The sequence below is a fragment of the Sminthopsis crassicaudata genome, chromosome 3, assembly GCF_048593235.1.
Source record: "Sminthopsis crassicaudata isolate SCR6 chromosome 3, ASM4859323v1, whole genome shotgun sequence".
In the NCBI taxonomy this organism is placed as follows: Eukaryota; Metazoa; Chordata; class Mammalia; order Dasyuromorphia; family Dasyuridae; genus Sminthopsis; species Sminthopsis crassicaudata.
In genome coordinates, this window is record NC_133619.1 from 215,935,918 (window position 1) to 215,950,070 (window position 14,153).

A 14,153-nucleotide genomic window follows, 5' to 3' on the forward strand; every position below is an offset into this window, starting at 1 on the left:
TTTGTTCTCTGCTCAGCACTTTTTGCTTTATTCTTTTTTTCCCCCTTTCATCACCCTCATCTCCCCCAAGCTACTGTTAAGCACAGATATATTTACACACACACACACACATTCACACCCACTTACAGACTTGCACACATGGACATATATCTATATACACACATATACTCAGACACATACATGCATATGCATTTAACCATATGTAAACATACATGTAAAACAATAATATGACTGACATAAGGTGCATTTCTCTCTTGTTTTAATCTTTAAGTTTGACTTTGTCAAAGATCAATGATTACCACCCATACTTTTTTTGAGTGCTTGTATTTTTAACTCTACTATTTTGTTTCCTAAAATGCAGAGATGTTGCCAATTCCATGGAAAGTATCACTATTAAGAATATATATTTATATATTTGGGAATGAGTGAATAGATTTATTAATATTTCTTTATACTGTGATAGACAACTTGAATCATTTGTTTGCCTGAAACCCTTCCATTTCCCTGGTGATCTTTTCATTCAGTGCTTCCTAAACTAATTTGATTCAATTTCTAATACTTTACAACCTTGGAGTTATTGATTCTTCCCTCTCTCTGACTCCCTCAATCCTCACCCCCTATCTAATCAGTTGTCACTGTATCAATTCTACCCCTACAATGTCTCTAAGAAGTATTGATCCCCTTCTATTTATTTACATGGTTACCACCATACATAGTTCAGGCCCCCAATGCTTCTCAGTTGGGCTGCCCAAGTCTCCTAATTGGCCTGTCTTCCTTAATCTAGTTTCTCTCCTCTACAGTTCACCCTCCACACAGGTGCCAAGAACAAATCTGACCAAATCACTTTCCCACTTAAAAAAACTCCATTTCCCTATTGATTTCAGAATAAAATACAAACTCCTTTTAAAAAAATTCTTAAAATGTTTATTTCCAGGCTTATAATACACTATTTCCTTTCAGTCACTTTACATTTTAGTTATGTGACTGTTTCTTTAATACTACATTTCATCCCCATCTCTGATTTTGCATTGTTTGTTCCCTATTACTAAAATATATTTCCTTCCTTACCTTTACATCTTAGAATCTCTGGCTTTTTAAAGATTCAGTTTGAATGCTACTTTCTGAAGAATTCTCTCAGGCCCACCAGTTGCTAATGCTGAAAGTGAGACTGAAGTGGTAGTTTTGCTCATCCCTCCCTCATTCAAATCCAAGTTACTTGCATTCATGGCATCACCTCTGAAATATCATGTTCATCTTTAAGAATAAATAATAAAAACAGCAATAACATACTCTGTATGTATCTTGTAAATGAATGGGAGAGGGATTAAGTAAGTGGCTAATGCATTTATGATGTCTCTATCTTTAAACATAAACTATTTAAGAGCAGGGTCTCTTGTTGATTTTTGTGTGTGCAGGTTTTATTGTGCTCCACTTTATTGTGCTACTAGTTTCTTACAAATTGAAGGTTTGTGGCAACCCTGAGTAGAGTAAGTAATTTTTTCAACAGTATATGATCACATGGTGTTTCTGGGTCACATTTCTTGCAATATTACAAGCTTTTTCATTATTATCATATTTCTTAGAGTAATCTGTGATCAATGATCTTTGATGTTACTATAGCAATTGTTTTGGGGAGCCACAAAGCACACCCATATAAGACAGTGAACTTAGTTGATGTGTTGCATGTGTTCTGATTGCTCCACTGACTGCTCTCTCTCCCTCTCTCTCTCTCCCCTTCAGTCTCCCTATTCCTTGAGATATTTCATTGAAGAATATTACTTAAACTTAGTTGATAAAGCAGCTGTAGGGTTTGAGAGGATTGACTCCAATTTTGAAAGAAGTTCTATTGTGGGTAAAATGCTATCAAGCAGCATCTCATGCTATGGAGAACTCTTTTGTGAAAGGAAGAGTCAATCGCTGCAGCAAACTTCATTGTTGTATTCTTTTTAAGAAATTGCCACAGTGACCTTGCCCCATCCTTCAACCTCAGCGACCTTCACCCTGATCATCAATGGCTATCAACATCAAGGTAAGATTCTCTACCAGTAAAAATATTTCAGCTTGTTGAAGGTTCAGATGATAGTTAACACATTTTTTAGTAATAAAATATTTCTAATTAAGGTCTATGTACTTTTTCTTAGACATAATCCTACTGCTCACTTAACAGATTACAGTATACAATAATCGACTACATACTAATAGACTACAGTTTACAATAAACACAATTTTCATATGCTCTGAAAAGCCAAAAATATCATATGATTCCCTTTATTGTGATAATCACTTTATAGAAGTGGTCTCAAACTGAATCCATAACATCTCTGTACAATAAAGCCATGTATCCAGGGTTTAACAAGGTGTAATATAGTAAGTACTTAAAAACTGTTTGTTGCTTAACTAGTTGATTGAGTAGTAGCTATGTGAGCTTGGGCAAATCACACTATTTCCTCCTTTATAATGTAAAAGCATTAGTAACTGTAGTAGTGATATCACCAGGCTATTGTTGAAGCTTAAATAGTAATATTTTAATAATAACCTGAACATGCTACAGAAACATATTATTTCAAAATTAATGATTAGGCATTTTTTATAAATATACAATCTAATATTTAAGATTTTAGGAGGGAAATATCATTAGCATGAAATATCTCTTGTAGAATATCATTCTATATTCATATCAGATGGGCATGAACTTAACAGGTGACACAGTAGATAGAGCACTGGATAAGATGTGGAGTCAGGAAGATGAATTCAAATTCCCTTTCAGATACTTTTTTTTTTTCCCCTGAGGCTGAGGTTAAGTGACTTGCCCAGGGTCACACAGCTAGGAAGCGTTAAGTGTCTGAGACCAGATTTGAACTCGGGTCCTCATGAATTACAAGGCTGGTGCTCTATCCCCTGCGCCACCTAGCTGCCCCTCCCTTTCAGATACTTATTCACTATATGGCCCTAGCCTCTGCCTACCTCATTTTTTTCATCTGTAATATGGGGATGATATTAGCACCTACCTCACAAGATTGTTGTATCAAATGAGGCAATATTTGCAAAGTTGTTGCTTAGTCATTCAGTTGTCTAACTCTTCCTGACCTAGTGAATTGTACCCAACCACTATTTCTGTGATCCATTATTTTCTGAAGTCTGTCTAAGCTTATTTGTTTGTTGTCTGTCTAAACTTAGCTAAGTTTGTTGCATACTGTCTGTGGGGTTTTCTTGACAAAGATCCTGGAATGGTTTGCCATGCATCCAGTAGATCACCTTTTGTCAGAATTCTCTCCTATGACCTGTCTACCTTAGTTAACCTTGTGTGGAATAATAGTTCATAGTTTCATTGATCTACACAAACACCTCCACCAGGATAAGGAAAGGATTTTGGAGATTTGCAAGATATTAGAACCTTAAAAATCTATATAAATGCTAATTATTTAAGAATCACAGTTTGAGAAATACTACTTTAATGCATGTCAATGACTGAAACAGATCTCAGGATATGCATGAACTTAAGGGGGAAATAGCATCTCATTTTTACTAACATTTGTAATTCTATGTATTTTATTTACTTTATTATTATCATTCTGAGAAGGGGTCCTTAGCTTTCATCAGCCTTCCATTCCATAGGGGTTATGACAAGAAAGGTTAAGAAATGCTAGTTCAGGAGATCAAGCCCTTTATCAACATCCTGCTTAGTGAAAATGAACTAGTGTGGGTTGATTTTCATGACTTTATCCCAAAAGATAAATATGACTGCTTTCTGATGTGAATCCATTAGTTTTTCCCCTGTAACCTCTGCTATAACATGGATTTTGTTTTCATAAAGACAATCCAGTTTACAACTTTACAAGAGGTGCCTAAGGCTCTGGAAGGAAGGAAACAAGCTGCTGTGAAAAAATTGATTTCCTTTTCCTTTTTCCCCACATAAATAGGGGAAAAATGGGACTTTCCTTGCAGCATGAGATTTAACTCTATTTTTCTTAATAATTTAAAATGTAGTAGTAGAAAAATAGCAAGTCACTTTTTTTTTAAGTGACTTGAATGACAATTAGCTTTTTTCTGGACATTCCTCCTATTTCCAACTCTGATATTGTCATTATACATTATTTCTCCTAGTTGTGGTGCAATGGTATAATTAGTGAAATCAGGAAAATTGAATGAAAGATGATAATTTAAATTTGAGTCTATCTCTAGGGCAAATATTGGTTGGCATATCTTTATTTCACTTAATTGAGAATCATAATATCCTTACTTGAATGTATCTGTGCTCTTATGAAATTCAAAGTTTCCCCTCCAAATAAACAAATAACAACCCATCTGAGCTTGTTCATCCTCAAGAATTTTTGTCCATTTTCTCCCAAGAGTTCATTATGAGGGGTCTAGCCAATGTTCTAGGTTCCTTCCTAGGAACTCTCTCTCAACATTGTGAGGATCACTCTTGCTTCTCTCTTTCTTCTTGAAACCTATTAGTTCTCTTGTTTCCTGACAAATCCTGCTTCTCTCCCTGTCATAGAATTCTTTGAAAGATTTAATTTCTGATCTTTTTCAGAGGTCTTCCACTACTTCTTCTTCTGTATTATGTTCATCCTTAGCCCTTTAGAGACAGTGATATTCCAGGTCTCATTTCCATAAAACAAAATCCATAAAATATTTATATTAAAAATATCTATTAAAATGCATGTTGAAATCTGGGCAATAAACATTCTTTATTCATTTGATCTTTCCTGTCTGGATGGACAGAGTGATTACAAATCTCTTCTTGGAGGTAATTAAATGCAGTCAACACAATATCACCTACAATAGTAGCACGATAGAACCTCATTATCCATTGAGAACTCTTCCTTGACCTTGCCTTTGCACTGAATGTCCTTCATCAGGATAGTGAACACGTTTGGCAAGCATCCATCTTGCTGTTTTATTCTTCATTTCATGTCTATTATCTGAGGGTCATTGAATAGGGCTAATGCCACTATTTATATTTTAAGGAATCTGAAATGATCCTGACATATGGAAAGGAGACACCTTCAGGTAAAAAAATCTATTAGGTAGCATTTTTTTTTTAACAAATCTAATGTTTTTCATAATAACAAACAAATGGTATAATGAGATCAATTGTGAGATGTTAAGATGTGGTTCATTGGTGAATACCATTTGTAAAAGTTTACTTGCTTCCTATTAATTCCCTTATTGAGTATATTCTCTAAGGCATCCTGGTCCATTATCAGGACAATCATTTTGATTTTTGTCTTGCCGTTGGACTTAGATGATTCTGAAGGAGAGAGTAAAGCTGGGACTTTGCACAGTCCCGACTCATTTAAAAACTCAGAAGTTAGGACATTACTCTCAGAATGTCATTGGTCCTTTTCATGAATGAAAAATGACCACCAAAAACAATGCCCTCAATTCATATTTAGATAATACTCATACGGATTTTGTATAGCTAGGTAAATAGGCACATAGGCACTTTCTTTTGGGGAGAGGGTAGCCAAAATTGACAACATCTGAAAATTTTCCATGCCTTTATTATCTTTTCTTCTCTTAGAGTCATTGTATATTAATTCTTCTATGTTTTTACAGCTTTATTCCAATAGTACTAATGGAAAAGATTGATAAATTCATTTGATATAGCCAATTTCTCATTTGTATTCTTAGAAAAACAATCTAGTACAATCTTACAAAGACATATATAATCAAGATAACCATTTTTACAGACTGTATACTATATGCTCAATGAATACTTTTTGAATTTAACCTACTAATTTTCCTCTTAATATTTATCTACTCCTAATATACAGAAATATAGAACCAAGGGGTTGACTAAGAATAATTTCTATGATTTCTTGGGAAGTGATCATCCAGTCTCAATTGGAAGATACCCTTTCTTGCAGAGGAGGCATTCCTCTTTTGATCGAATTATTAGGAAGTTTTTTCTTGGCATCAAGCCTAAATCTGCCTTTTTGTCCTATTCTCATAGTAGTTGCATCTGTGGATTCGAGTGCTTGGAAGACCCCTTAGTCATTTTGGGAAGCCAGATGGCACTAGAAGATGCTAACATTCAGATACTCCAGCCACATGCCTAAAGGAAATTTTTGTTTGTTTGTTTGTTTTCCCTTCCTTACATCCTGGTCACAGTTCTGCTCTTATTCCTATTTCCCTCACTTGTGATAATATGTTAGTTATTATTCCCTTGCCAACTCATTTGTGGCAGTTTCCTTTCCTGTAGTGACTCTCTCTCCTTTCTAATTTCCTTATTACTATCCAGGGCACCACCATTCTTTGCAGTTATCCAGGCTTGCAATTTTTATGTCTTCCTTGACACCACATTCTCACCTTCTATATCCAATCCAATCCAATTTCTCACCCTCTAAATCCAATCTGTTGACAAGTTCTGTGGGTTCTGCCTCTACGCCATGTGTCTAATACATTTCCTTTTCAGTTTTGTTGCTGTCATTTGCTGGTGTGTGCTCTTTCTGCCTCGTAGCCGAACTATTGAAAGAGGCTTCTGATTGGTCTTCCAGACTCAAGTCTCTCCCCTTACTAATGCATCCTCTACACAGCTATCCAAGTGTGGGTCTGATCATATCATTCACCTACTCAATCAATACCAGTGGCTAATACCTGATACTTCTTTAGCTTTTAAAACCTTTACATTCTGGTCATTTTCTCCCTTCTAATCTTCTTACACTTTACTCCCATATACCTTGCAATTTGGTGATACTGATCTCCATCCTTACATAAGACACTCTATTTCCTAATTTCATAAATTTTCTTTGGCTGTCTCCCATGAATAGAATGCTATTTCTTCCTGTCTGCATCTCCTGGATTCAATTCTCAAAGCTTCCCCCCATCTCTCTTTCTGTCTCTCCCTCTCTCTTTGTTTTTCTCTTTGTCTCTCTCTCTCTGCTTTTCTATTCCTCCTTTGTCCCTTTCTCTCTATTCCTCTCTTTCTGTTTCTCTCTCTCTTTTTCTCTTTGTCTCTCTTTCCCTCTTTTTCTTCCTGTCTCTGTCTCTGTCTCTGTCTCTGTCTCTGTCTCTGTCTCTCTCTCTCTCTCTCTCTCTCTCTCTCTCTCTCTCTCTCTCTCTCTCTCTCTCTCTCTCTGTGAGTGTCTCTCTCTTTAACTCTGTCTCTGTCTCTGTCACACACACATCTTAGTAAATGTCTGAGGTCAGGACTGGTTTTTTATTCATTGTACCACATGGCTGCCCCTTCCTAGTTTCTCCTAATGTTAGTTGCTGTTCAGTTATTTTTAGTCATGACTGACTCTCTGTGACTCGTTTTGGGGTTTTCTTGCCAAAGTTAAAGGAGTGGTTTGCCATTTTCTTCTCCAGTTCATTTTATACAAGAAAATGGAGGTAAACAGGGTTTAGTGGCTTGCCCAGGATCTCATAGCTAGGAAATATCTGATGCCAGATTTGACTTTAGGAGGAGTAGCCTTCCTGATTCCAGGTATTCCACTTTATTTATTGTGTCAACTTTGTTAGTGCTTTTCCTCTAAATTTATCTCCCATTTATATTGTATATATCCAGCATAGTTATTTGCGTTATTACAAGCCCTTTGAGGTCTGGGATTGTGTATTTGCCTTTTTTTCAATCCTTAGGGCTTAGTATGATTCCTGGTCCATAATAATATTTATTAACTAACTATACCACTAATGTTCTTGGATATTGGTTAAGCATATAAAAGGTAATGCTTAGAAAAGAAGCAAGTTAGCCGAAGACAACTCCAGTAGGAGGAATCCAAGCTCATCTTCAAACTCACTCACTTGGAGAGGGCTCCTTCCTCCTTATTTAGAAAAATATTTGGCGAAAGTCCTACTAGGCAGTGACAAAAATCTGTAAGTTTTCACTTATTTCTGGGTATCAGAGTTTAGAGATTTTTATTAAACTACAGAATGATCTTCCCTTTTCCCTTTTAGTCATCTCTTTCCTAATGAAATTACTCCCAGTGTATCCTGAATTTATCTTGTTTGTATATAGTTGTACATTATTTTCCTCCATTAGAACATAAGCTCCTTGAGGGCAGGGACTGCCTCCTCTCCTTTCTTTGTATCCAGAGAGGTTAGCACAAATAGCAAGTGCTTAACTTAACAAATGTTTGTTGATTGGGTGTTCAGATGGAAGTAACTGAACGGTGAAGAGTCTTGAATTCATGGTAGATAAGAATAGCTAAAGAAACTGAGCTCTGGTATGATGGAAAGAGTGTCAGATTTGGAGTCAGTGGCATTGAGCAAATCCCTTGATCTCTCTGTTTCTTTATTTGTAAAAAGAGACTAAATGACCTCTGAGGTCTCTTTGGAAAGTTTCCTAGGATCCTTCAGAAGAGAAGGAGGCTCAGGGAAGTTGTAATAATGTCTGAGCACTTGAAAAATCATCAACTGGAAGACAAATTAGATTTGTTCTATTGAACCCAGAAGGCAGAACTTGGAATGCTGGTCATGAATTTCAAAGGAATTTCAATGAATTGAGACTCAATATAGGGAAAACAGGAAAATTCTACCCTTCCAAAAGAAAATGAAAAAAAAAAATAACAGCCACTACAAGAGCAACAATAACAAAACCCTTTGTCTTAATGTTTGCTGTTTTGATATGTGTAGTTCAAGGAAAGAGGAGGCTAAGAACTGGAGTTCTGAAGTAAGAGGGTCTGAGTTTAATGTAGCGGGAAGTTCTTGGGTGGATCTATACTTATAGATGTGGGAATGAGCTTTTTATTTCCTATCCTAAAACACAAGATCCCTCTCTCATTCCCCCCACCCAGTTGGCTGGGGATGATGAAATTAACAGACTTCTTGGACTTCCCATTGCATGTTTGTCCTTGACATGTGTCCCTTCCCTCATCAAACAACCTATGTTCAAAAATCTCTTTGAGAAGTTAATACTAATGAACATGTGCACTCAGTGCTGGCAGGCACTTTTCATCCACTTCTTGTTTTTGGTTGATTTTTTTTATCAGTTTATCAGTTCAGCTGCTCAGTATCTTTTGTACAACTCGGCCAGTTGATGTGACTTATCTTTAAGTCCTTGTCCCTATATGGAAATACAACTCTGTAGGTTACTTACAGATGTTCCTTTTAGCTATAATTTCTATGCTTATGTGATATTTTTTACTTCAAGATTTATGATTTATGCAGTTAGTGGCAGTGCAGAGAGTTGTGGGAATCCCCTCTGGGCAGAGACGCAGGTCCAATGTGAAAGAATTCATGAACCTGAAAAGTCTGAATGGCAAAAAGGATTTTTATTGGCACTGAGAAGCCAGCTTTGCAAGGAAGACAGTGGAAAGAGGTCCTGGCAGAGAAATAAGAAAGGTTATCACTGAGAAGAGAATGTCTTCATAGTGGGCAAGAGCCTGGTAGGCAGCTATGCCCAGAAGAGAGGTCACCTGGCAAAGCATAATCCTACTTCGGACTTCTACAAAGATTTAGGATTCAAAATTGTCTTTTTATTGGCAGTCTGAGGCTTGGTTCCACTTGAAAAGAGAGTCCATTCCCCTGGGCCTAAATACTTATCTTGGAGTTTCAAGCCACTCAACAGGCCCAAATCTCCAACTGAATAAAATAATTTTGAGGGCTTTTTTCCAGAGCCTGGAATTTTCTGAAGAGGATTGGACTACCCCCAAAAGATCAATGGAGGGTGATCTGACCAAGATCTCCAATGGAATGAAACCACTTAACTTGTGCGGGAATATAGGCTTTCCCAGACTTTTGGAGTTTCAGAGTTCAACCCCAATGCAATCCCCCAAAAGTCACCCCCATCACTATGCTCTCATAATCCTAACTTAAAAGTAATCAGAAGAGAACCTTCAACTTTAGAAATTTTACCTTTCCTAAGCTCAGACAAATGAGGAACCAATAACCAATGCTGTAATCAAACAACAATGTCACCAATATTGCTAACAGCATACATGTATAACTCCAAAGTGGTTTAAGGATTACACTGTGCTTTTCCCTCTACAAATCTGTGAAGAAGTCATTATTCTTCCCATTTTCCAGATGGTTAAACTGAGGTTCAAAATATTTAAATGATATAGACTCATAGATTTAAACCTAGCGGACCTTAGAAATCATTAAAACCAACCCCCTCATTTTATAGATGAAGGACTAAGAGGACTCAGAAAAATTATGTAACAGTAGCTAGTTACATCTAGTAAAGTTCTGTGGCAGGATCAGCTCTGGTCTTCTTTATTCTAAATCTAGTGTTCTATTTCTTGAAAAAAATGCTGAGTAAAGAATAGAACCCCAGTTTCTGGACTGCAGATTCACATTTCTTTCTACTATCTGGATTCCTTAATTCAGCCACTCTATTTCTGTGACATGCTTGACTTCTATGACTCACTTTTGGGGCAGGTTGGTAACACAGTGGATAAAGTATTGGACTTGGAGTCAGAAGACTGTGTGATCTTCTGATTTTATGATTTCACAAAATATTCATTTAACTTACTTCTCAGAGTTGTCATGAGTAAAACACTTTGTAAATTGTAAAGCACCAAATAAGTGAGGGTTATTATTATACAAAATATAGTCGTATTTTCTTCTTTGCATTTACTGCTTCAAAAATCAGTGCTAATGCTATTTTGAGTACTATCGTTGAAATGTTAGTGCACTTGGTCTAATGATTCCTTTTATGAAAAACAACCCTTGAATGTTATCTATTTTTATAGTTTCAAACCAATTTTTACTTTGATCTATTTTTTTTATTTTAATTTAAAGATCACATTATATCCCTCTTTGCTTTTTAAATTTTGCTGTCAATCTTTGAACCAAAAATAGGTCCTGCTATTTTGATAATGCTTCTTCTTTAAAGAATAGGAAGGAATGTAGAAGATACTTACTATAAAAGGGATACTCCCAAAGCATTAAGGGAGTGGGATAAATTGCCATTCTGTTAATAAATAAGCTCCATGATTATTTTGCTTCCCTGACATATTCTTTTACATCATGACAATGTCCTCAACTTGGTTTCAGGTCTTGCCTCCTATCTGTTTGACCTAGATTGTCCTCCTAAATGCTCCTTTTCCTGCTCTCTTCTCTCAGATTTGCCATTGAGTTGAACACTATTTCATCTTTTCAATTAATTAATTGATTCAGCTATGTGACTTCCCCAACCCACTCTCTATCTATTTGTCTCAGGATTCTGTAGCTCTTAGCACTTAGCACAGTGTCTGGCACATAGGGTTTAATAAATGTTTATTGATTAATTGATTGCATTGGTGGAGGGATATCACTTAAGTTAGACTTTGAAGAATAGTAATTTTACAAGTATAACTGTGGGGAGAATAGGTATTGTAACTGGTAATTGTGTGGAAAAACTATGGATATGAGAAACTAAAAAGTATATCTGAAAAACAGCAAAGTTAAGGAAACTGACTTCAATTCATTCTAAGCTTTAGATCTTCTGATACTTATATGGAATGTTACGAGGTTGTTTTTTTAAAAGAAATCTTAAATTCTCAGTTATTTTTTATGCTTTTTGTACTTCTTGTATGCCTTCTGTACTTGTCTAAAAAAATCTATGTTGGTTAGTACTTATTCTAAGCTTTAGAACTTCTGATACTTATATGGAATGTAACTAGATTGTTTAAAAATTTTTTTTATTCTCAGTTATTTGTTATGCTTCTTGTACTTCTTGTTTATCTTTTGGTACCTGTTTAAAAAAATCTATGTTGGTTAGTACTATGCCTGGTATATAGTAGGTGTTTAATAAATATTTATGGACTTGCCTTCCCTTAAAATTCTCTTTGCATACATATTAGTTTTTTTAGACAACTCAGATACCCAATCAAGAAGGTTATTAATGAGGAATAAAATTGGAAACAAAGGAACCTTATCTTAGGGAACCTAAGAGAGAGAAAAATCCTACAGTCATAGAATCTTAGATGGTTACTTCAGTGACTACCTAGTCCAATGCCTTCATTTTATAGATGAGGAAGTAAAGGTTCAAGGAGTTAAGATGACTAGCCTTGAATTATACATATAGTAGGTAACAGAGTTGGATTTGAACCCAAGATTCCCTCATTCCAGAGGGTTGGGAAAGGGGAAGCCAGCAAAACTGAGACCAAGAAATAACAAAACAGATGATAAAAAATGAGAAAATAGAATAGAATGTGAAACATTGTATAAGAGAAAAATGACATATCTAGAGAACAGGTCAAGAAGAGAAAATATAAGAATGACTGGACTTCCAGAAAGTTGTGACCAAAAAGAGAACCTTGACACAATAATGCAGGAAATAATCCAAGAAAATTGTCCTGAAGTGATAGATCATGAGGGGAAAGTAGAAATAGAAAAAAATCCACTGATTACCACCTCAAAGAGATTCTTTGTAGAAAACACACAGGAATAATATTGTCAAATTTTGAAACCCTTTGATCAAAGAGAAAATTTTGCAAGAAACAAGAAAAAACAACTCAAATATGCTGGAGCTACAATTAGAATTGTTCAAGACTTATCAGTAGCTACAATAAAAAACTGCAGGTGCTAGAAACATATCCATTGACAATCAAAAGAGCTAGGCCTATTGGCAAAAATATCATGTCCAAGCAAAATTATCTATAATTTTGAATGAGGAAAAAATGGACATTTAGTGAACTTGTAGATTTTCAGGACTTTCTATCAACTAAACCTGAGCTTAATAGAAAATTTAACACATAAGAGCCAATTGGAGGATCAATTTTAAGGAACTTAACATGGACAAACTGTTTCAACGTGGACAAATTATCTTTTTTCTATATATGTATGCTATATGTTTAAGATTCACAGCCACAATAGGTAGCTCAAAAGAAAAACTGGAACAGTGAAGGTAAAAATAATAATCATACTATACAAATGAGGTGCAGAAGAATACACACAGAGGCAGTAGAGAGGGGAGGAGGACTCATAGTTCTGAAAACCTACTCACATTGGGAATAAGTTCAATAGACAAGACTACATATATACTATAAAGAGTATAGCACCCACTAAAATCTATATAGAAATAAGAGGGGAGGGATGGGTAGATGGGGAAGAAAAGAATGAGGGAAAAAGATTAGAGAGGAATCCTTGGGTGGGAGGAGATTAAGTAATAGTAAGGAAAGTTATGGAGCAGAATTTAATTAAAGAGGCAACAGGAATAGGAAAAATGTATGTATGTGAGGTATAAGTGTGTGTGAGTGTGTATGTATGTATACATCTACATCTATACTTTTTACATATCCATATATATTTTTGGGGTTGGTAGGAGGGATGATAAGGGAAAAAAAGAATAAAGTAAATAAGGTGCACAGCAGAGAACAGTTTACAAGGAAGTAAAGAAAAAAATGGACATTCATAATTATAATTTCTTCTACTAATATAATGCACTTTCATGATCTAGTAATTTATTGTTATATATTTTGAATTGTCCCTGATGGGCACATGGCAATGTTCTCTTTTGTTTTGCTTTGCTTTGTTTGTATTTCTTTTTCTATTTTTAAAATGTTTTTCTTACTGTTTTTTTAAAAATAAAATAATTTGAAATTAAACAAATTTAAAATTTAGAAAAAAAATCTTTAGAAAGAAAAAAACTAATAATTGGATGGTGTTTATCAGTTTGGACACCACTAAACACAAGACTCCTGGTATCTGACCAAAGCAGATGATAATGATATTGTCCCCTCTTTATTCCTGGAAGTTACTCTTTCCTTAATGAAGCCTAAAATTTCATTAGCTTTCTTAATTGTCATCTCACACTACTGCTTCATATTAAACTTTCATTCTAATAGACAAAGTTCTTTTCCAGGTGACATGATATCTAGCCATATTTCCCTCATCTTGTATTTGTAAAGATAATTTTCTGAACCCAAATATAAGACTTTACCTGTTTCTCTACTGAATTTCATCTTCTTAGATTCAGCTCATTGCTCTAGCCTGTCATGGTCTTTTTGAATCCAATCCCAAAACACATTCTGTCATCCAGTATGCTAGCTCTTCCTTCAAGCTTTGTGTCATCTGACAATTGGATGAGTGTGCCATCTGTGCCTTTTTACAAGTCATTGACAGAAATTGCTAAGTAGCATAAGCCCAAGTAAAGTGGTCCTGGGTCATTTCACTGGAGATTTTCTTTATGAGTTGACAATTCAACCATTAATGTCACTTTGGGTTAAATCATTTAACCATTTCTAAATACAACTAACTGTATTATCATCTACATTTCC

The 14,153-nt window shown here is 35.3% G+C and overlaps 1 protein-coding gene across 2 annotated transcripts in view; it reads left to right on the forward strand.

Annotated features, from left to right (window-relative positions):
- Positions 1-14,153, forward strand: part of ASB9 (ankyrin repeat and SOCS box containing 9) — a 238,952-nt gene that overhangs the window by 158,465 nt on the left and 66,334 nt on the right. Inside the window, exon 12 of one of the 2 annotated variants that reach the window (XM_074299952.1) lies at positions 1,952-2,012. The exons of the other annotated variant lie outside the window; for it this stretch is intronic. The gene's annotated coding sequence lies outside the window, so the exon portion shown is untranslated. Of the gene's footprint in view, positions 1-1,951; positions 2,013-14,153 lie in introns of those variants that run through there. 2 annotated transcript variants of the gene reach the window in all.